At 43.6% G+C, this 23452-nt stretch overlaps 1 pseudogene; it reads left to right on the forward strand.

Annotated features, from left to right (window-relative positions):
* The first annotated feature begins 3510 nt into the window (after positions 1-3510).
* LOC123455531 overlaps positions 3511-23452 on the forward strand; it is a 65008-nt pseudogene continuing 45066 nt past the window's right edge.

Raw genomic sequence — 23452 nt, forward strand, 5'->3', positions numbered from 1 at the left:
CATTGTCTTCAAGAAATAATTTTAGGGCTCAATGGTTAAGGTGCTTGCCTGAAAAGCCATACGACTGAGGATCAAGTCCCCAGAACCCATGTAAGCCAGATGTACATGGTGGTACAGGCATTTAGAGTTCATTTGCAGTGTTTCAAGTCCACGGTGAGCCCATTCCCTGCCCCCCATCTCTCCCTCTCAAATAAATAAATTTAAACAAAAAGATGAAATAATTTTAAAGTTGCTGATAGACAGAAAATCTTTGGGGATGCTGTTCTGAGGCCTGGCAATCAGGCAGAATCAAATATGTGCATCATACACATTATACCACAGCGGGCAGGTGTGTGTGTGTGTGTGTGTGTGTGTATGTGTATGTGTGTGCAAGCATGTGTGAGAGACAGATACAGCCCTTTGGAAGTAGCAAACGGCATGTTTTCTTTCCAGGTTACAATGACAGTTTCTCTGGTTGGCACCTGATGGAGCCATTATTTATTTCCCCAAGCTGGGAGATTCATGTGTGCTTCCTACAAAGAACAGGGGTTAGGAAAGGGATGCTGGGAGCAACTAGGAGCTGGGGACTTCATGACTTATTTCCCTCATGGAGAGTCTGAGTTGGGGGGATTTCTCCTTCATCCTGCAAACCTGAACCTTCATCATCCCTGGGTCCAAGAATTTGTTCAGAGCACACAGCTAGCATTTGGGGTGGGGCCTGTCTGCCAGGAGGTACGGACAGGAGGATCGGGAGTTTGAGATCATCCCTGGATACACAGATGGTTTGAAGCCAGAATGATATACAAGTTTTCTTCAATTAAAAAAAAAAAGCTTGCCAGGTATGGGGCCCACATCTTTCATCCCAGCACTTGAGAGGAACAGGTAGGAAACTTGCTGTGAGTTCCAAGCTAGCCTGAGATTACATAGTGAATTCTAGGTCAGCCAGGGCAAGAATGATACCCTATCTCAAAAACCCAAAAGGAAAAAAAAAAGGAAGGAAGGAGGTTCAGCCCCACACGCCAGTGTCCACGTCAGATGCCCTAAGTTGAGGAAGGATCCACACTGCTACATAACCGACTGCAAATGCAGGGGTTCCCAGGACCCACCCACTTGGCCAGTCACTTGAACAATTTACAGTCCTCAGGAACACACTGGTTCACCCCTTTATTATACAGGCTACAGATAGGGAGGGCAAGCAGGGCAGGCAGACAGCTCAGCAGTTAAAGGCATTTGCTAGCACAGCCTCCTGCCTGCCTCCTGGTTTGGCTCCCCAATACCCATGTAGAGCAGATGCACAAAATGGCACAGGCATCTGGAATTTGTTTTCAGTGGGCAAGGGACCCTGTTCTCTCTCAAATAATTTTTATACTTTATTTACTTAAGAGAGAGAAAGAGGGAGGGAGGGAGGGAGAGAGAGAATGGGCAGGCCAGCTCCAGCTGCTGCAAAGAAACTCCAGACACACACGCCATCTTGTGAATCTGGCTTACGTGTGTCCTGGGGAATGGTCCTTTGACTATGTAGGCAAGCGTCTTAACCACTAAGACGTTATCTCCAGCCCCTAAAATAATTTCTTATTGTTTTGATTTGTCAAGGTAGGGTCTCACCCTAGCCCACGCAGGCAGTGTCCAATGGTCACTTAGTTTCTCTTCTGGTGAGCCTCACATGGTGACCAAACTGCATCACAGATGGGTAAATGAACTCTGGTGACAGCAATGGCTATGAAAACACCCTTTTGAAGAACCCCAGGAATATAGCTGAAGGGAAGCAATATGTCAGTTTTGGAGGTCACAGAAAGTTATATGATAGAAATGGAAGGCTGGGTAACATCCCTGGTCCTCTGTGAGGGGTGGATAGAGTTGCCTCTGCTTTTTAAAAATCTTTTTCATATTTCTTAGTCCTTTATTTACAAATAGAAAGAGATGGAAGAGAGACAGAATGATAAAATGCATGCACCATGGCCTCCAGCCACTGGAAATGTACTACAGATGCATACACGAGTTTGTGCATCTTGCTTTCCTTGGGAACTGGGGTACTGAATCTAAGTCATTAGGGTTTGCTAGCAGAGTCCTAACCACTGTGCAATATCTCCACTCCTAAACTGGCCTCTTCTGCATTGAATGCTTCCTGGCAGCAAGGCTCCAGCGCCCATCTCCAAGGACTGCACTATTCTAAATGCTCTTCTGAAAACATCTGAACTAGATGCAATTTTTACCCTATTCAAAATACCTTCCTGGGGGCTGGAGAGAAGACTCGGTGGCTAAAGGTGCTTGCTTTCAAAGCTTGATTACCTCTGGTCATCAAATTCCCAGTACCCATGTAAAGCCAGAGGTAAAAGGGGCTCATGTATCCGGAGTATTTGCAGTAGCATTCTCTCTCTCTCATTGCAATAAATAAACAAATAAATCAATAAATAATGAATTCCTGGTATGGTGGTTTGATTCAGATGTCCCCCATAAACTTTAGATGTTCTAAATGCTAGGTTCCCAGAGGCAGTGCATTGTTGGGGGAAGGCTTATGGGCATTATAGCCAGTTTCCCCTTCCCCGTGTTTGGCACCCTTTCCTGTTCCTGTTGTCCATCTGATGTTGGCCAGGGAGTGATGTTCACCCTCTGCTCATGCCATCATTTCCCCCTGTTATCACGGACATTCCCCTCCAGTCTGTAAGCAAAAATAAACCTTTTATTCTTCCTCAAAGCTACTGTTGGTCAGGTGATTTCTGCCAGCAATGAAAACCTCACTGCAACACCTGGACATACAAGTCTTGCCAACCCTTCCTCCAGGTTCCCCCTCCAAACTTCCAGGAGTAACCCTCGGGGCCTTCACCACAACCATCTTTAACAACTAGATGTTACTCATTATTCCCCCTTTACAAAACTTAAATATATCTTCTTATCAGTTAATACTTTCTCCCACGCCTGTTGGGCATCTCTACACATGCTGGGGAGAAATCTAAACACGCTGTTAGTCATATGCTTCAATGTTTTGCCACTCTCGGGCTGCCCGATCAAGTAAAAACAGATAATAGCCCCTACTTTATAAGTCAAAACTTTACAAGTTTCATCCAGACAAATTACACGTACCACAGGCATTCCATATAACCCTCGAGGCCAAACTATCATTCAAAGACATAACCAAACACTTAAATCACAATTACAAAAACGAAAGGGGGAATCACTGCCCGCCCATGATCAGCTAAAGAAAGCATTATTCACCTTAAATATTTTAAATTTTTCTGAAAATAAAAAGAGCCTCCATTTCAAAAACATTGGTCATCCTCTGTCACATACAGTTCGATCAAGGTCAAATGGAGAGACCCATTGACTGGGGCCTGGAGAGGACCAGACCCGCCCCTCACAGCAGGGAGAGGGTTTGGATGCGTCAACCCTCAAGATGAAAAAAGACCCATTTAGATACCAGTGAGGGACCTAAAATATTTACCCCAACAAGGGAACACTAATAATCACCCCTCCAGGGAGTGTTTCACCCCTGAGGATTTTTTTCCTCTGTTTTTTCCCCAAAAACAATTGGAGATGTGGATGCTACCACTCTTCCTGATGCTGGTGACGCTCACTCCAACCAGTGATGAAGGGTTTGAAAACCCACATGACACCAGAGCTATCTTGGCCAAACAGATGGGAAAACCTAGTAAATGTCGGGGAGAGACACATAAACCACTTCCTTTTAATGGAAAACAAATTCCAAAATTAGACTGTGGTAACAAAATAACATACAACTTCATTGATTTTTCTGGGAACCAACATCACTTCCGTACTAATACGTAGGTATGCATAGAAAAACCCAAAATTATACCTCAAGTAGATGACAAGCCAGGGCCCTGCCCTTACACCACTTAAAAAAAAATATTTTTTTACTTTATTTATTTGAGAGTGACAGACAGAGAGAGAAAGAGGCAGAGAGAGAGAGAGAGAGAGAGAGAGAGAGAGAGAGAGAGAGAGAGGGAGAGAGAATGGGTGCGCCAGGGCCTTTGGCCACTGCAAACAAACTCCAGACACGTGCACCCCCTTGTGCATCTAGCTAATGTGGGTCCTGGGGAATCGAGCCTCGAACCGGGGTCCTCAGTCTTCACAAGCAAGTGTTTAACTGCTAAGCCATCTCTCCAGCCCCCCCTTACACCACTTTTTATGAGACAATACATTCTGCTTGCTATACTACTGCACAACAATACACCAGCAATGGGAAACCCTATTGGACTGGTGTTAGGACCAGACAGGCCAGACAATCTGCTGGAACTTTCAACCCCCCATCGGCTATTTGGGTGGAGAGGGAGTTCAAGATAAAGTTAGAGAACAACAGGTCTATTAAAAAATCAAACAAATTATTTTGACCCAGTACCCAGAGCTTAACTATCACCCTATAGCCCTCCCTGAGGACTGAGGAGACCTAAAACTCGACACCCTTACGGAGACCCTTTTACACTCAGTTTTTGCCTTACTTAATCAAACAAATCCTTCTCTTACAAAAGACTGCTGGCTCTGTCTCTGAGCTGGATCACCCCGGCCACTAGCAGTGGTTACTAATTATAACTCCACCACTCAAAAAGATTTCTCAGCTACATTCCCTATTCCTGTCCAACTCCTTCCAATGTCCTTCTAAAACTTATATTTGGGCCCCACCTGCCCCTGACAATTCTAGTGTGGATGTGGGCCATATCGACCATTCCTTCTGTAACTCAAATACAACTAAACCCAATGCCCAGCATTGCCCACCTCCTGCGATGGTCTTTGTTTGTGGGGTTGGGATGGCCTGTGATTTTCTGCCCACCAATTGGACAGACCTTTGTGTCCCAGCCACCTTTACCCCAGATGTGGATATCATTCCTGGAGATAAAGCTCTCCCTATACCCTCTTTTGATTATATTAGAGGAAGACATAAGAAAACTATACAAATGATACCTTTACTTGTTGGGTTGGAAATAAAAATGGCCTCCGGGACAGTCGGGATGGGTACGACAGCCCATCTCTACAAAAAACTCTCTCTCCAATTGATCAGTGACATAAAAGCCATGTACAACACTATCCTTGATCTCCAACAACAGCTAAATAAATTCCCTGGCTGAGGTAGTCCTACAAAACAGGAGGGGACTAGACCTATTAACGGCCAAAAAGGGAGACATATGCTTGTTTTTACAGAAAAAATACTGTTTCTACACCAATAGATCAGGAATCATTCAAGACAAGATCAAAAGACTTCAAGAGGACCTGGAGAAGAGATGGTGAGACCTCCAGGACAACCCACTGTGGACGGGCCTACATGGCTTCTTACCCTACCTCCTCCCTCTACTTGGGCCTCTCCTTCTCCTTTTCCTTATCCTCACTGTCGGGCCTTGTGTAATTAACAAAATTACACAATTCATTCACCAGTGGCTAGAGACAATAAAACTCCATCAGGTTGAGATACATTACCAACAGGCTGACAACTCAAAAATTAAGTTCCTGTGCTGGAGAGATGGCTTAGCGGTTAAGCGCTTGCCTGTGAAGCCTAAGGACCCCGGTTCGAGGCTCGGTTCCCCAGGTCCCACGTTAGCCAGATGCACAAGGGGGCGCACGCGTCTGGAGTCCGTTTGCAGAGGCTGGAAGCCTTGGCGCGCCCATTCTCTCTCTCCCTCTATCTGTCTTTCTCTCTGTGTCTGTCGCTCTCAAATAAGTAAATAAATAATTAAAAAAAAAATTAAGTTCCTCATATGACCCACTGCCACCTCCTCTGCCCTCCATGTGACCAATGACGGGTAAGATCTCAGACTGACTGAGACATACTAAGACAGGTCATGGAGTGGGTTCTCAGTGAGCTAAACACATGGTACCCAATGACGGGTAAGATCCCCAGAGGGGGACAACCTAAGACAGGGGCCATGGTGACTAATGCTCTTACAAAAACAAAAGGGGACGATGTTAGGCCTTGAGATGCCCGGGCACAAGGCCTAGTGGAACTTCCTGAGGCTAGCTAAAGTTTGGTGACCTGTCTCGGGCCAGCTATGACTCAGCAGGGCGCCAAATTGCCTCTGGCCTGCTACTTCCACGTAGGAATTTAGAGTTCCCGTGTGCGCGTGCTTAGAACCAATCATCTCAAAAGTTATGGTATGCTATTGGCCCTTACACCTTACCTCATCCTGAGATCCCCACCCTCATTCTCAACACTATATAAGTATCTGCCTATTAAAATAAAGTGAGATCCTGTTTCAACAAGACTCCCAGCTTGGTGTGTTCGTGGCCGTCGACACCCACCCTCCTCCTCGACCCCTCGTGAGGAACCAGCAGGCCTGGTCCTTCCTCAGCACTACCTGCTGGGGGAGCCTGACACACAAGGGCCCACCTGAAGGTTCTCTTCTAACCTGCACAAGTGCCCTATGGAATATGTACACACACACATGAAGTTACACACACTCACTTTGCTTATATATAAGCAAGCAAAATACCCCAATTAGGGCATGGAGATGGCTCAGCAGGTACAAATGCTTGCTCTGTGAGCATGCAAAACTGAGTTCAATCCCCAGCACTCAGTCATGAAAGAAGCCCAGTGCTGAGGGGCATGGAGACAGGAGGATTTCTGAGAAACAGGAACTCCAGGTTCAGTAAGAAATTCTGTCCCATTAAAACCAGGCAGAAGATCAGGAGAGGACACCTGATGACATGCTCTCACCTCTGCATGTGTGTGCATGTGGGACCTGCATCACGTGCACGGGCACATGTGCACACACACACCCTACTTGGCCGTGTGGTGGTTTGGATGAGATGTCTCCATAAACTTATGTGTTCTGAATGCTTGATCCGCAGCGGATGGCAATTTGGGAGGTGAAGCCTTGTAGGAGGAGGTGTGTTGCTGGGGGTGGGTCTTGAGGTTTAGCAGTCCTAGCATGCCAGTGTTAGCTCCCTCTCCTGCTGCTCTTTCCACATGCTGCAGCAGAAGTGATGTCCAGCCTCTGCTGGGGCCATGATTCCCCTGCCATCATGGAGTCATCCCTTGAGACTGTAAGCCACAGTAAACAGTCTTCCTCCCATCAGCTGCTTCAGGTCGGGTGCTTTGTAACTGCAACAAGAAGGTAACTACAACAGAAAATTGGTACTGAGGACTGGGGCTGTAACTGTTGATTTTTGGAAACTGATTTGCAGGAACGTGGAAGGATTTGAAACCTTGGTCTAAGAGATGCCTTTTAGTACTGAAGGCTGACTTTGAGGCCTGGCTTGCGGCCTCCAGGATGACCTGCCAGCTTCTGAGTGAGGCCCATAGATGCTGGAGGGCCCCATGCTAAGCCTGTCTCCTTCCTGGTCCTTTGCCGCCCCCGTGAGGCAGGTGGCAGGACTTCACCATCAGCGTCCATCTCAGATTCTGGAGCACAGAGGCAGGATTAGCAAAGGTGATCTAGAAAACGCTGTGTCAACTCTGACCTTTTAAAGAATGCTCATGTTACTTGAGATGACAGTGTTAAAGTTCTCTGGCTCTTACACAGGTGATCCACCCTAATGGTTTATTAACAAGAACCTAGGGTGGCCTGGCCAGATGTCTCAGTGGATAAGGAGCTTGAAGAGATTTCTTATCTCCAGCACCCAGGAATGCCTGTAGGCTGTGGCCTCTTGCAACCCTGCTGCACTGAGGACAGAGGACCCCACCCCCACCCCCGGGGCAAGCCAGCTGGTGAGATTAGTGGAATCTGCCAGCTCAGGCTCAGGCGAGGGACCCGCCTCAGTCAATAAAGTACCCAGCAATCATGGAAGACATCTGAGCTCACATACACAGGCACACAAGCGCACACGCACAAACAGGCACATGCAAACACGCAGCACACCATCCACATGCACATTAAACAGAACCCAGTGAACATTTGAACTTTTAAAAAAGATACTATTTATTTGCAAGGAAAGAGAGGGAATAAGAGAGAGAGGAAATGGGCCTCTTGCCACTGCAGTCTCCAGATACAAGCTCCACTTTGTGCATCTGGTTTTACATGGACACTGGGGAATCAAACCCAGGCTGTTACTGCTGAGTCATCTCTCCAGCCAGGCTTTAAAAAAAATTAACATCTATCTATCTATCTATCTATCTATCTATCTATCTATCTATCTATCTATTTATTTATATAAGAGAAAGAGGCAGTGAGAAAGAGAGAAAATGGGTGCGCCAGACCCTCTAGCCACTGCAAATGAACTCCACTCAGAAGTTCCACCTTGTGCATCTGATTTCATGTGGGTACTGAGGAATCAAACCCAGGTCATCAGGCTTTGCAGGCAAGTGCCTTCATCGCTAAGCCATCTCCGCAGTCCTTTTTTTTTTTTTTTTTTTGAGGCGGGGTCTCATATAGCTCAGGCTGACCTTGAGCTCCTGTCTACATATCACAAGTACTGGGAATACAGGCATTCCCCACCATGCACTGCCCAGATGGTAAATCTGAAGTGCAGAAAGAGAACTATGTGGCACTTGGTTGGTAAGGTCTTCTCAATTATGTAAAGCTTTAGTACTATAACAACAAGGTCTGAGTCTCTCAGTTTGGATGCCTGCTCATGCCTGGGTGTTTTTAACAGTTGTCTACTTCTAGATGGCTCTCCATGGAATTAGCTGGTTTCTAGTTGTCAACCAGCCCCGCCCAGCACTCCCTGCCTTTGCTCTGCCCCTTTCTATACCAGAGACAGGGAAGCTGCACCTGTCCTCCTCCTGTCTCCTTCGCTCTAAAGAGACAAGTCTCCCTCGGGCTTCGCTCAGCACTGCATCAAGCCTAGCTCAGGCCCGGCCACATGGACTTACACTTGCTCAGTGAATACTGAAAATGTACAGGTCTAATCGGCCCTGGGGTGGGGACAGAGCTCAGTGGTAGAACATGTGCTTAGCCAGTGCCAACCAAAACAAACACCAAAAATGTTTTTGGGGCTAGATGGATGGCTTAGTGGTTAAGGCATTTGCCTGCAAAGCCAAAGGTCCCAGGTTCGATTCCCCAGGATCCACGTTAGCCAGAGGCACAAGGGGATGCACGTGTCTGGAGTTCATTTGCAGTGGCTGGAGGCCCTGGTTCACCCATTCTCGCCCTCTTTTTCTGTCAAATAAATAAATAAATAAATAAAATATTAAAAATGTTTTCTTTAAACTTTTTTATTGACAACTTCCATATATATAGACACCATAATTATAATCCCTCTCCCACTACCCTTCCTCTTCCCCCTCCCAAGTCCTCCCTTCACTGAAGCCCTTCTTCTTTCCAGTTAGTTTCTCTTATATTTCTAGGTCATCATTTTCCCCTCCTATTGTTCAGGTCTTGTGTAGGTAGCATCAACCACTGTGAGGTCGTGAATGCCATCACCACTTCGTGTCTGGAAGACAGCATTTACTGTAAGCTCTCCTTCCATTCCTTTGGCTCTTACATTCTTCCATCACCTCTTCTGCAATGATCCCTAGTCTTACAGGATGTAATACAGATGTCTCACTTAGTGCTGAACATTCCACTGTAACTTCTCAGCACTTTGACAAGTTTTTGAGTCTCCCCACTGGCTACCACTAGCTGAAAAGAGAAGCTTCTCTAATCAAAAGGGAGAGTATCATTAATATATGGACATAAACACAAGTATTTAGAGGAGAGTCTGGTGGTCATAATATATCCATTTAGCTAGACAAAGTAGTAGTTTCCCCCTCTAGGGCTTATGACCTTGCTAGCCAGAAGCTTTGGATTAGGTTTTCAGCACCAGGCATGAATTCCCTCTGTTGTGTGGGCATCTGCTCCAATCACAAAGCAGTGAATTTCCCCCATAACAACCACCATTGCACCACCCGGTACATTTGAAGACAAATAAATGCTGTGTAGGAATAGGAAAGAAGTCTTTACCAACCATAGAACCTGCCATCATCTTCACCTTGGATATCCTAGCCTTCAGAACCCTGTTGCTTGTGAACTGCCCGGGCGTAGTGTTCTGTTGTAGCCTGAATGGACTGAGCTTCCGGGAAGAATGCATGCTGCGCCTCGGGTGAGGACTTGAGACCACAGAAGTCTCTGCTGAGGCCTCAGCTCCTTTCCTCGAGTGTGGAAACTGGAGACGCACACAAGTTGGAATGAGGCGGTGTGCGCGGGCTGTGCCAGCGTGTGCAGTGTGTAAATGGAGTCACAGCTCAGAAGAGGCACATCAGCAGTTTGCAGTCTGATGAAAGTTTGTCAGTGTCCATGAGCAAATGCGGAAGAGAACATGAAAGCGGCTGGATTTATAAAGGAATATTGTTTATTGTTTTTATTTATCTGCAAGCAGAGGAGTGGGGGGATGGACACCCCAGGCCCTCCTGCACTGCAATGAACTCCAGGCGCAGGCAGTGCGCCTGGCTTTATGCGGGCACTGGGGCGTCAAACCTAGGATGGTGAGCTCTGCAAGGAGGCACCTTTAACCACTGGGCACCTCCCCAACCCTGTTCTTTATTAAATTATTGCAAACTTCCATAGTTATAGACCATAACTCATGATAATTCCCTCTCCATCCTCACTTTCCCTCTCACAAATCCACCCTCCATCTTACCCCTCCCCTGTCAATTACTCACTCTTTAATTTTGATATCATCATCTTTTAAAATAATTTATGTATTTATTTGAGGGAGAGGAGAATGACGTGGGGAAGGGGAGGGAGAGAAAATGGATGTGCCAGGGCTTCTAACCACTGCAAATGAACTCCAGATGCATACACCACCTTGTGCATCTGGCTTACATGGGTCCTGAGGAACCAAAGCTGGGTCTTTTGGCTTTGCAGGCAAGTGCGTTAACCACTAGGACATCTCTCCTGCCAGATATCATCATCTTTTTCTCCTATTATGAAGATCTTGCGTAGGGAGTACACTATGAGGCCATAGATATCCAGGCCATTTTGTGTAAGCAGTCTTATCCTTCCTTTGGCTCTTACTTTTTTTTTTTTTTTTTTCAGAGAGAGTGAGATAGAGACACAGAGCTGGGCATGTGACGCACGCCTTTAATCCCAGCACTCGGAAGGCAGAGATAGGAGGACCACTGTGAGTTCAAGGCCAGCCTGAGCCTACATAGTGAATTCCAGGACAGCCTGGGCTAGAGTGAGACCCTACCTTGAAAAATTGAAAAACAAAAACAAAGAAAGAAAGAAAGAGACAGAGAGAGAGGGGGGAGAGAGATAGAGAAATGACACTGCAATCACATTCCTACACTTGCGCCACCTAGGGGGCATGCGTGACTTTGCACTTGCCTCATCTTTGTGGCCCTGGCTAATGTGGGATCTGGAGAGCAGAACATGGGTCCTTAGGCTTTGCAGGCAAATGCCTTAATTGCTAAGCCATCTCTCCAGCCCTGGCTTTCACATTCTTTCTGCCACTTTACCCACAATGGACCCTGAGCCCTGGAAGGTGTGACAGAGATGTTTCAGTGCTGAATACTCCACTGTCACTTCTTCTTAGTACCATGGTAACTTTTAATTTAATTTCATTTCATTTATTTAACAGAGACAGAGGGAGAGAGAGAATGGGCGCACCAGGGCCTCCAGCGACTGCAAACGAACTTCAGACACGTGCACTCCTTGTGTGTCTGGCTAATGTGGGTCTTGGGGAATCGAACCTGGGTCCTTTGGCTTTTCAGGCAAACACCTTGACCACTAAGCCATCCCTCCAGCCCTATGGTAACTTTCAAGTTATCCTAGTAGTCATCACCATCTGAAAAGAGATGATTCTCCAACAAAAGTTGAAAGAAGCATTAATATTTGGGTATTAACATTAAGAAAAACTTCTTATAAGGCAGTTTGGTGGGCACAATATATGCATTTAGCCAGAGGACAGCAGGTTTTAATCCCCCAGAGCTCATGCCCTCCCTCACCATAGGCTTTTGAGTAGGTTTTCAGTATCAGGCATATATTCCCTTCTATGGAGTGGGCCTTCAGTCAAATTCAAGAGCAACTGGTTTCCCTCATAACAGACATGCCACTGTTGTACCAATTGACACATTTTTGGCGTTGCTGGACATTTTTTAGTCTTGCACTGTCCACTATTGTTTACTACTGTTGATGAGTCCTCTCTCCCATAGGCCTGCCATACAGTGTAGCTTTTTCCAGCTTTCTGTCATCTGGTCTACATAGAGGAGGTTTTCAGCTCAGCTCCAGCTTGATTTCTCAGTGACCTGCAGCCCAAGCATGTGGCGTCTCCAGCAACAGGGTCTTACCATCTAGTTCTGGTGGGAAACTAAAGCTTTGGCAATGGAGCATCAGGGACCTCTCTAGCCAACAACTCACTGGAAGGAATCCCTTCTACACTGTTGGTGGGAATGCGATCTGGTCCAGCTGTTGTGGAAATCAGTGGGGAGGTTCCTGAGACAGCTAAAAATAGACCTACCATGTAACCCTATAGCACTCCTAGGCATATATCCTAAGGACTTGTCTCACTTTCTTAGAGATACTTGCTCAACCATGTTTTTTTTTTTTAAATACTTATTTATTTATTTGAGAGAGAGAGAGGCAGATAGAGAATGGGTGTGCCAGGGCCTCCAGTCACTTCTAACGAACTCCAGACACATGTGCCACCTTGTGCATTTGGCTTATGTGGGTCCTGGGGTATTGAACCTAGGTCCTTAGGCTTTGCAAGCAAGTGTCTTAACCACTAAGCCATCTCTCCAGCCTCATCAACCATGTTTATTGCCACTCTACTCACAATAGTTAGGAAATGGAACCAGCATAGATAGCCCTCAACTGATGAGTGGATAATGAAGATGTGGCATGTTTACACAATAGATTTCTACTCAGCAGTAAAGAAAAATGAAGTTATGAAATTTTTAGGAAAATGGATAATCTGGAAAGGATTATACTAAGTGAGGTAACCCAGGCCCAGAAAGCCAAATGTCACATGTTCTCCCTCATATGTGGATCCTGATTGGACTTCTGTGTGAATAGGAAGAAAACTCAGTAGCAGCGGCCAGTAAGCTAGAAAGGAGACATAAAAGGAATGGGGGGGGGGACTTAATAGGATGGTATTGTATATACGTAACGAGAAGAACATATTAATGGGGGTGAAAAGGCCTAAGTGAGGGCAGGGGAAGAGATTGAATAAAGAAAGGTGGAGGGAAGGCTAACCAAAATCTAAGAGGCTACAAATAAGTCATATGGAAACTTACTTTTCTGGACAATGGAACACTGTGGAGCCATAGATTGTTACTAGAAAATTTTCAGTGCCAGGGATGGGATACCTTCCAGTGCGTTGTTGGCCAGGGAGGTCCGATGCCCCCAAAACATTACAGTCCATTTACAAGTCACTTGGTTTCCCACCAGGAATAGATGGTAAGACCCTATTGCTGAAGACTCCACATACTTAGACTGCAAGGCCACTAAGAAATCCTGCTGGAGCTGAGCTGAAAACCTCCTCCATGTAGACCAGCTGACAGAAAATTGGAAATAGCCACCCTGCATGCAGTTCAATGGGAGAGAGAGAAATCACCAATGAAGATACTTAATAGTGGACATTGCAAGGCTTAAATTTGGCCAGCCAGGCCAAATGAGCCAAGGGGTGCAATAGTGGCACATCTATTATGTGGGAAACAACCACCCTCTAATTGGACTGGAGGCCCATTCCATGGGAAGGAATACATCCCTGGTACTGCAAACCTATAACAGAGGTAGTCATGAGCCCTAGGGATGCTATGTCTGCTGCTGTCTGGCTGAATGCATGTACTATGCTCACCAAACTGCCAAATAAACATTTCTATGAACGTTCATACCCATATGTTAATGCTGCTGTCACTTTTGGTTAGATAACCTTCTCTTTTCAGATGGCAGTGACCTTGGGATGACTCAGAAGGCACTGTGGTGCTGAGAAGAAGTGACAGAGGAGTGCTCAGCAACTGCAATATCTCTATCACACCTTCCAAGGCTCAGGGTCCACTGCAGAAGAGGTGACAGAAAGAATGTAAGAGCCAAAGGAAGGGTAGGAATCTTTACAACATGCTCCTCCAGACACAAAATGGCCTGGATATCCATGACCTCACAGTGCCTGACACTATCTACAAAAGACCCTCATAATAGGAGGAAAACATCATAACATCAAAATAAAAGAGAGACTGATTGAGATGGGGAGGAGATATGATGGAGAGTGGAGTTTCAGAGGGGAAAATGGGGAGAAGGAGGGAATTACCATGGCATATTGTTTACAGTTATGGAAGTCATCAATAAAAAATAATAATAAAAAACACATTTCATGAGTGTCAGAGAAGACTGTGCACTTGCACTTGTAAAAAAAATGGGGACTTTTAATGAGCTAGCAATGTAAAATTACTAATGAAATCGTTAGCTTATCAGTACCAAATATTCAAAATTACTGTTTTTCTGCTTCCCCTGTTCAGAATCACTTCATTCTAGGTAACAAATGGAAGTACAGTTCTGAGGGCTGTGGTGCACTTGGACCTCAGGGGCAGGGGGCCACGGCCTAAATCCCCACCTGGCACTCCTCTACTCTAGTCCTGTCAGGTACCAGGGAATAACTCTCTTTTGTCTTTCCTCAGGCCCGCAGAACAAAGTGCAGTGCTCCTCAGAAGATGAACAGAACACTAACAGAGAGCAGGAGCACAGGGTGCAGACTGTAAAATCACCTACAGAGAGCATGGGTACAGGGAGGAGACTGTAAAATCACCCAAGAGAGCATGGGTACAGGGGAGGATTCTGTAAAATCACCCACAGAGAGCATCGGTACAGGGAGCTGACTGTAAAACCACTTAGAGAATATGCGTACTGTAAAAGAGACTGTTAAGTCATGTACAGAGCACGGGTACAGCCTAGGAGACTGCAACAACACCTACAGAGAGTTTGGGTACATTGTAGGTGACTGTAAAGTCACCTCCAGAGTGCATGCCTACAGTGGAGGAGACTGTAACATCAGCTAGAGAGAGCGTTGGTACAGGGGAGCAGGCGGTGTAATCACACACAGAAAGCATAGGTTCACCGGTGCGGCCAGTAAAATCACTTACAGAGAGCTGGGTACAGTGGAGGAGACTGTAAAATCACTTACACGGAGCATGGGTACAGGTGAGGGGGGGACTGTAAAATCACCTACAGAGAGCATTTGTTACAGGGGAGGAGAGTGTAATATCACTTACAGAGAGCCTGGGTGCAGGGAGGAGACTGTAAAATCACTTACCTGGAGCATGGATACAGGGGTGTACACTGTAAAATCACCTACAGAGAGCATTGCCTCAGGGGTGCAGAATGTGAAATCATTTCACCGAGAGTACAGTGGTAGGAGTGAAAATCTTCTGATGTTGGTGGGTTTGGTGTCATGATACCTTTCCTGCCAGTGAAGTTCATGAAGGTTTCTATGTTAAGTAAGAAGCCGTTAGCTACTGAATGGATGGTCTGGAACTTGGTAGTGTAGGATCTGCCTGATTCCAATGTTCTACCTTTGCATTTGACCACACTGCTCACGCCTGGTCCTTAGAGTCTAGATTGATCCTTCTACAACCAGGATTCCATTGAGATTCCTGTCTCTCTAGTCCTCCACACCACTGGAAATACTTCCTCCAAGAGAATGCTTTAGTGTCTTGCACGGTCTTTCAGTAATTTAAGGAAATGCTGAGTTTAGGATCGAGGGACTATTACAGCAGGTATGCTCCAGCCTTGACCTTCCTGCTGGTAGGGTTCTAGTCTTGGAGTTGAATAGAGGCCACGCCAGATTTTTTGAGCTCCTAAACTGAGGATATAATCTTTGAACTCTACACCCAAGAATACAGCTGATAACACAAACAGAAATTCCATGAACTGAAATAATCAAAGATGCAAAAGTCTCAAATAAGTAATGTGAATTCAACATAACCCTTCTAAAAATTATGAGTCCCTCAGTGATGATCTTCAGTAATGCAAATTAGGTGAAATACCAGACAGAGAATTCAAAAACATGATTATAATTATGTTGAAAGAAGTCAAGGAAGAAATCAAAGAAGAAAACAAATTCCTGGAGGAAACAAGAAAACAGAAAATCAGCTGAGTGAAAAATGAGGTCAACAAGATATGAGCAAGGAGAGAGAAATACGGAAGAAAAACCAATCTTACATACTTGAAAGGAAACCACAATAAGTCAAGAATCTTCTGGAGAAAATGCATCAATTGACTGGATCATGGAGAGGACAGAGTATCTGAGCTTGAAGACAAAGTGGAGGATTTGGAACTTTCAAATAAATAGAATGATAAATTAATAAGGAATGAGTTGGAATTTTAAGACATCCAAGACAATGTGAAGAGATCAAATCTAAGGATCCTAGGCATAAAAGGAGAAGAATGTCAGCCTAAAGGCATGGTAAGTATTCTCAACAAAATCAGAGAAGAAAATTTCCTAAAATTAGAGAAACAGCCTGGTGCCTGGTGGCGCACGCCTTTAATCCCAGCACTCGGGAGGCAGAGGTAAGAGGATCACTATGAGTTTGAGGCCACCCTGACACTACATAGTGAATTCCAGGTCAGCCTGGGCTACAGTAAGACTCTACCTCAAAAAGCCAAAAAAAAAAAAAAAAATTAGAGAAACAGATGCCAATACAAATATAAGACACATTTAAAATGCCAATGAAACAATAATAAACAAGAACCTTAACCCTCCTCTGTCATAATTAAACTACTAAATACATAGACCAAAGTATGTAGGTTGAAAGTAGCAAGAGGGAAGCACCAAATCACTTATGAAGATAGGTCCATGGGAATAACAACAGATTTCTCAGCAGAAACATTAAGATCCAGGAGAGTGAAGAATGATGTATTTCAAGATCTGAAAGACAACTCATAACCCAGGCTGCTATTCCCAGAATTGAAGGCCAAAAAAAAAGAGAAATTTTCATGATTAAAAATAGGCTAGGGCTGGAGAGATGGCTTAGTGGTTAAGCATTTGCCTGTGAAGTCTAAGAAGCCCAGTTCGAGGCTCACGTTAGCCAGATGCACAAGAGGGCGCATGTGTCTGGAGTTCTTTTGCAGTGGCTGGAAGCCCTGGCACGCCCATTCTCTTTCTCTTTCTTTCTCTCTGCCTTTTTGTCTCTCTCAAATGAATAAATAAAAATTGAATAATATTTTTAAAATCAGTTAAGGACTGGAGAGATAGTCCAGTGGTTAAGGCGCTTGTTTTCAAAGGCTGATGACCTGGATTTGATTCCTGAGTACTCATAAAAGGGCAGATGCACAAAGTAGCACGTGTATATGGAGTTTGTTTGCAGTAGCAGGAGGCCCTGACACACTCATAATCTATGTCTCTTTCAAATAAATAAAATATGTAAAAATAATTCAGTTAAAGGCTGAAGAGATGGCACAGTGATTAAAGGCACTTGCTTGCAAAGTCTAATGACCTGGGTTTGATTGCCCAGTGCCCACGTAGAGCCGGGTGTACAAAATGGCGCGTGTCTGGAGTGTTTTGTTGTTGTTTTACAGTAGCAGGAGGTCTTGGCATGGCCAGACTCTCTGTCTCTCTATCTCTCTCAAATAAATAAAGGTATTTATTTTAAAAATTCTGTTAAGGATTTTTGTTTTGCTTTGCTTTGTTTTGCTTTATCTCTTGTAGTCCAGAGTGGACTCAACTTGATGTGCAGCTGAGGATGACCTTGAACTACTGCTTCTCCTCCCTCCACCTGGGTGAGAATAATTGTACCTATAAAAATAGTCCTTTATTCACCATAACTTTAAGTTTTCAGCTTTACCAGTAGGAATATTTTTGCCTTTAGTTCAGCGTTGTATAAATCACATGAGATAAGTACTAGGGATGCAGCTAAGTGGCAGACCCCTTGCTTACTATATGCAAAACTGGGGTGCATCCCCCGGAGTGAAAGAAAAGAAGAAAAAAGATGGCTTTGCATGGTAGGGCAGAGTTCATTCCTGTAGTCCTAGCACTTGGGAGGCTGTGGTAGGAGAATATCACACTGAGTCTGGAGCTCACAGATCCAGCTAGCCAAGTCAGGCCGTGAGCCCCAGTGAGCCCAGGGAGTCCCTGTCTCTGCCTTCCCAGACGTGCGCCACCATGCCCAGAATTTACACAGGTACTGGGGACTTAAACTCAGGCCTCATGTTTCCATGTCAGGCACTTTACTGACTGAACCACCTACCCAGCCCTCTGTTATTTGTTTGTTTGATTGGTTTTTGAAGCAGGGTCTCATGTAGCCCAGGATAGCCTTGAACTCCTTATGTAACTGAGGCTGGGCCCCAAAATGCAGGTATGTGCCATCATACCTGACACCCACCCCTTCTGCTTTAGGCAAATTATTTCTAAGCAGAACTTCTCTGCTAATCCTTAAGTGCACTTAGGACATTTTCTTGCTTTCCAGAATCCTTGCACTTAAGTGTTTCATGCAGGACTTGCAGTGCTGTTTGCATTGCTGGGGGTGGAACCCGTAGCCTTGCACATGCTAGCATGCATCTAACCTCTGACCTGTGCCTCCACCCTGGGAAAATGTGGTGTGTGTGTGTTTTAAAGGTTTCCTACCACATTAACATTAGATTTTGCATCTTGTTTTCGAAGAACCAACCTAGGTTGGCATTTTCCCTGTAGAAGTTGCTCTGATGAAGGAATACCGTCTTCTAGAGGTGACGGTCCTTTGGGATAGAAAAGATTTGTAGTAACAACTGTCAACCAAGGTTACTTTATCCTGCAAAGTTATCCATTCAAATAGATGGAGAAATAAAGGCATTCCATGACAAAGGCAGGTTAAAGGAGTATTTGAAGACAAAACCAGCTCTACAGAAAATACTTGATAGAATCCTCCATGCTGAACAAAAGGAAAAGCACACATATAAGGAACCTAGAAAAAACCAGCTATACTCAAATACCAGTTAACAGAAGAGAGCACAGGTAGAACCAGTAACACACACACACACACAAAAATGGCAAACATAAATACACACCTTTCAATAATATCTCTTAATATCAACGGTCTCAATGCCCCAACGAAAAGACATAGATTTGCAGACTGGGTTAAAAAGCAGGATCCTACAATTTGTTGTCTCCAAGAAACTCACCTTTCTACAAAGGATAGACATCATCTTAGGGTGAAAGGTTGGAAGACGGTGTTTCAAGCAAATGGACCTAGAAAACAAGCAGGGGTTGCTATCCTAATATCAGACAGGGTAGACTTTAGTCCGACGTTAGTCAAGAAAGATAAGGAAGGTCACTTTATATTGATTAAGGGCACACTCCAACAGGAGGACATTACAATCCTAAACATATATGCACCTAACATGGGGGCTCCCAAATTCGTCAAACAAACACTATTAGAACTAAGGTCACAGATAACACCAAACACAGTGGTGGTGGGTGACTTTAACACCCCACTCTCATCAATTGACAGGTCATCCAGGGAAAGAATAAACAGAGAGGCATCTGGACTAAATGAGGTCATAGAAGGAATGGACCTAACAGATATATACAGGACATTTCATCCAAAGGCTGCAGAATATACATTCTTTTCAGCAGCACATGGAACATTCTCTAAAATAGACCATATATTAGGACACAAAGCAAATCTTAACAAATTCAGGAAAATTGAAATAATTCCTTGCATTCTATCTGACCACAATGGAATTAAACTACAAATCAGTAACAAGAAAGGCTATAGAGCATACACAAAATCATGGAAACTAAACAATACACTACTAAATGATGAGTGGGTCAATGAAGAAATCAAAAAGGAAATCAAAAAATTTATAGAGTCAAATGATAATGAGAACACAACATACCAAAATCTCTGGGACACAATGAAGGCAGTTCTAAGAGGTAAACTTATAGCCTTAAGCGCCTATATTAAGAAATTAGAAAGGTCGCAAGTAAACGACCTAATGCTTCGCCTTAAAGCCTTGGAAAAAGAAGAACAAGGCAAACCAAAAAGTAGTAGACAGGAAGAAATAATAAAGATTAGGGCAGAAATTAATGAAATAGAAACAAAAAGAACAATCCAAAGAATTAATGAAACAAAGAGTTGGTTCTTTGAAAGGATAAACAAGATTGATAAACCCTTAGCAAATCTGACCAAAAGAAAGAGAGAAGAGACACAAATTAATAAAATCAGAGATGAACAAGGTAACATCACAACAGATTCCAGAGAAATTCAAAAAATTATAGGGACATACTATAAAAGCATATACTCCACAAAGTATGAAAATCTGAAAGAAATGGATGATTTCCTTGATCTATATGACCTACCTAAATTAAATCAAAATGAGATTAATCACTTAAATAGACCTATAACAAACATGGAGATCCGAACAGTTATCAATAATCTCCCAACTAAAAAAAGCCCAGGCCCGGATGGATTCACTGCTGAATTTTACCAGACTTTTAAGGAAGAGCTAACACCATTGCTTCTTAAGCTTTTCCAGGAAATAGAAAAAGAAGGAATTCTACCAAACTCCTTCTATGAGGCCAGCATCACCCTGATACCAAAACCAGGCAAAGATAGAACAAAAAAAGAAAATTACAGACCAATCTCCCTCATGAACATAGATGCAAAAATTCTCAACAAAATATTGGCAAACAGAATACAAGAGTATATCAAAAAGATCATTCACCCTGACCAAGTAGGCTTTATCCCAGAGATACAGGGATGGTTCAACATACGCAAATCTATAAATGTAATACATTACATAAACGGGTTGAAGGACAAAAATCACATGATCATCTCATTAGATGCAGAGAAAGCATTTGACAAAATCCAACATCCCTTCATGATAAAAGTCCTACAGAGACTGGGAATAGAAGGAACATATCTCAATATAATAAAGGCTATTTATGACAAGCCTACAGCCAACATATTACTAAATGGGGAAAAACTGGAAGCTTTTCCACTAAAATCAGGAACAAGACAAGGGTGTCCACTGTCTCCACTTCTATTTAATATAATTTTGGAAGTCTTAGCCATAGCAATAAGGCAAGAGACACACATAAAAGTGATACAAATTGGAAAGGAAGAAATCAAGTTATCATTATTTGCAGATGACATGATTCTATACATAAAGGACCCTAAAGACTCTACTAGCAAGCTGTTAGAGCTGATCAAAACCTACAGCAATGTAGCAGGATACAAAATAAATACCCAGAAATCAGTAGCCTTCATATATGCTAACAACAAACACACAGCGGATGAAATCAGAGAATCACTCCCATTCACAATTGCATCAAAAAAAAATAAAATACCTTGGAATAAACCTAACCAAGGAAGTAAAGAATCTATACAATGAGAACTTTAAAACACTCAAGCGAGAAATTGCAGAAGACACTAGAAAGTGGAGAAACATCCCTTGTTCCTGGATTGGAAGAATCAATATCGTGAAAATGGCAATCTTACCTAAAGCAATCTACACATTTAATGCAATCCCTATCAAAATTCCAAAGGCTTTCTTCATGGAAATAGAAAAAAACAATCCAAAAATTCATTTGGAATCACAAAAAACCTCGAATATCTAAAATAATACTGAGCAACAAAAAAGAGGCTGGTGGTATCACCATACCTGATTTTAACCTATACTACAGAGCCATAGTAACAAAAACAGCATGGTACTGGCACAAAAACAGACATGTAGACCAGTGGAACAGAATAGAGGACCCAGATGTAAGCCCAAGTAGCTATAGCCACCTGATATTCGATAAAAATGCCAAAAATACTCACTGGAGAAGAGACAGCCTCTTCAGCAAATGGTGTTTTGAAAACTGGATAAATATCTGCAGAAGGATGAAAATAGATTCTTCTCTCTCGCCATGCACAAGAATTAAGTCCAAATGGATTAAAGATCTTAACATCAGACCGGAAACTTTGAAACTGCTAGAGGAAAAAGTAGGGGAAACCCTTCAACATATTGGTCTTGGCAAAGACTTTCTGAATACAACCCCAATTGCTCAGGCAATAAAACCACAGATTAACCACTGGGACCTAATGAAATTACAAAGATTTTGCACCGCAAAGGACACAGTGAAAAAAGCAAAGAGGCAACCTACAGAATGGGAAAAAATCTTCGCCAGCTATATATCTGATAGAGGATTAATATCTAGGATATTCAAAGAAATCAAAAAGTTAACTAATAAGGAATCAAACAAGCCAATCAAAAAATGGGCTAAGGAGCTAAATAGAGAGTTCTCAAAGGAAGAAATACGAATGGCATATAAGCACCTAAAAAAATGTTCTACGTCACTAGTCATCAGGGAAATGCAGATTAAAACTACATTGAGATTCCATCTCACTCCTGTCAGATTGGCCACCATCATGAAAACAAATGATCATAAATGTTGGCGGGGATGTGGAAAAATAGGAACCCTTCTGCACTGCTGGTGGGAATGCAATCTGGTCCAGCCATTGTGGAAAACAGTGTGGAGGTTCCTAAAACAGCTAGAGATTGATCTACCATATGACCCAGCTATAGCGCTCCTAGGCATATATCCAAAGGACTCATCTCATTTCCTTAGAAGTACATGCTCAACTATGTTTATTGCTGCTCAATTTATAATAGCTGGGAAATGGAACCAGCCTAGATGTCCCTCAACAGATGAGTGGATAATGAAGATGTGGTACATTTATACAATGGAGTTCTACTCAGCGGTAAAGAAAAATGAAGTTATGAAATTTGCAGAAAAATGGATGGACCTGGAAAGTATTATACTAAGTCAGGTAACCCAGGCCCAGAAAGCCAAGCGCCACATGTTCTCTCTCATATGGGGATCCTAGCTACAGATGACTGGGCTTCTGCGTGAGAATGAAAATACTTAGTAGCAGAGGCCAGTAAGTTGAAAAGGAGACATAAAGGGTGGAGAAAGGAAGGGAGGAGGATACTTAATAGGTTGATATTGTATATATGTAATTACAATGATTGTAATGGGGAGGTAATATGATTGAGAATGGAATTTCAAACGGGAAAGTGTGGGGGTGGGGAGGGAGGGAATTACCATGGGATATATTTTATAATCATGGAAAATGTTAATAAAAATTAAAAAAAAATAAAAAAATAAAAAAATAAATAAAAAAAAATAAAAAATGTAAAAGAAAAGAAAAGAAAAGAAAAGATTTGTAGGGTGGGGGATAGTGTTAGGGGTGAACTTTAATGTGCTCAGGGACATTAATAGTGTTGAATTCAGGAGTAATACAAACAGTTTGTGGAGAAGGTCTTCCTCTCTGCTCTTTCTTTCTTTTTCTGTTTTGTTTTGTTTTTCAAGGCAGGGGGCTCATGCTAGCCTGGGCTGACCTGGAACTCCTTTGTAGCCCCAGGCTGGTCTTGGACTCACTGGACTCTCCTACCTCAGCCTCTGAGCGATGAGACTAAAGGTATGCACCACCCCATCTGGTGCTATTTCCTATTTCTAACCTACTTGTATATTGTTCCCCTGGGACACAGATCAGAAACTAACTGGGGAGGAGTATGCCATGAAATGCTATCATCCAGGCATGACATGGCTATTGAACTCATGACCTCATAGCATATATGTATATGATATGTGCGTGTTCATGTGTGTGAATGCCAAGGCAAGGAGATCAGAGGACAACCCTGGGAGTCAGTCTTCA

The sequence above is a fragment of the Jaculus jaculus genome, chromosome 17 (genome assembly GCF_020740685.1).
Source record: "Jaculus jaculus isolate mJacJac1 chromosome 17, mJacJac1.mat.Y.cur, whole genome shotgun sequence".
NCBI lineage: Eukaryota > Metazoa > Chordata > Mammalia > Rodentia > Dipodidae > Jaculus > Jaculus jaculus.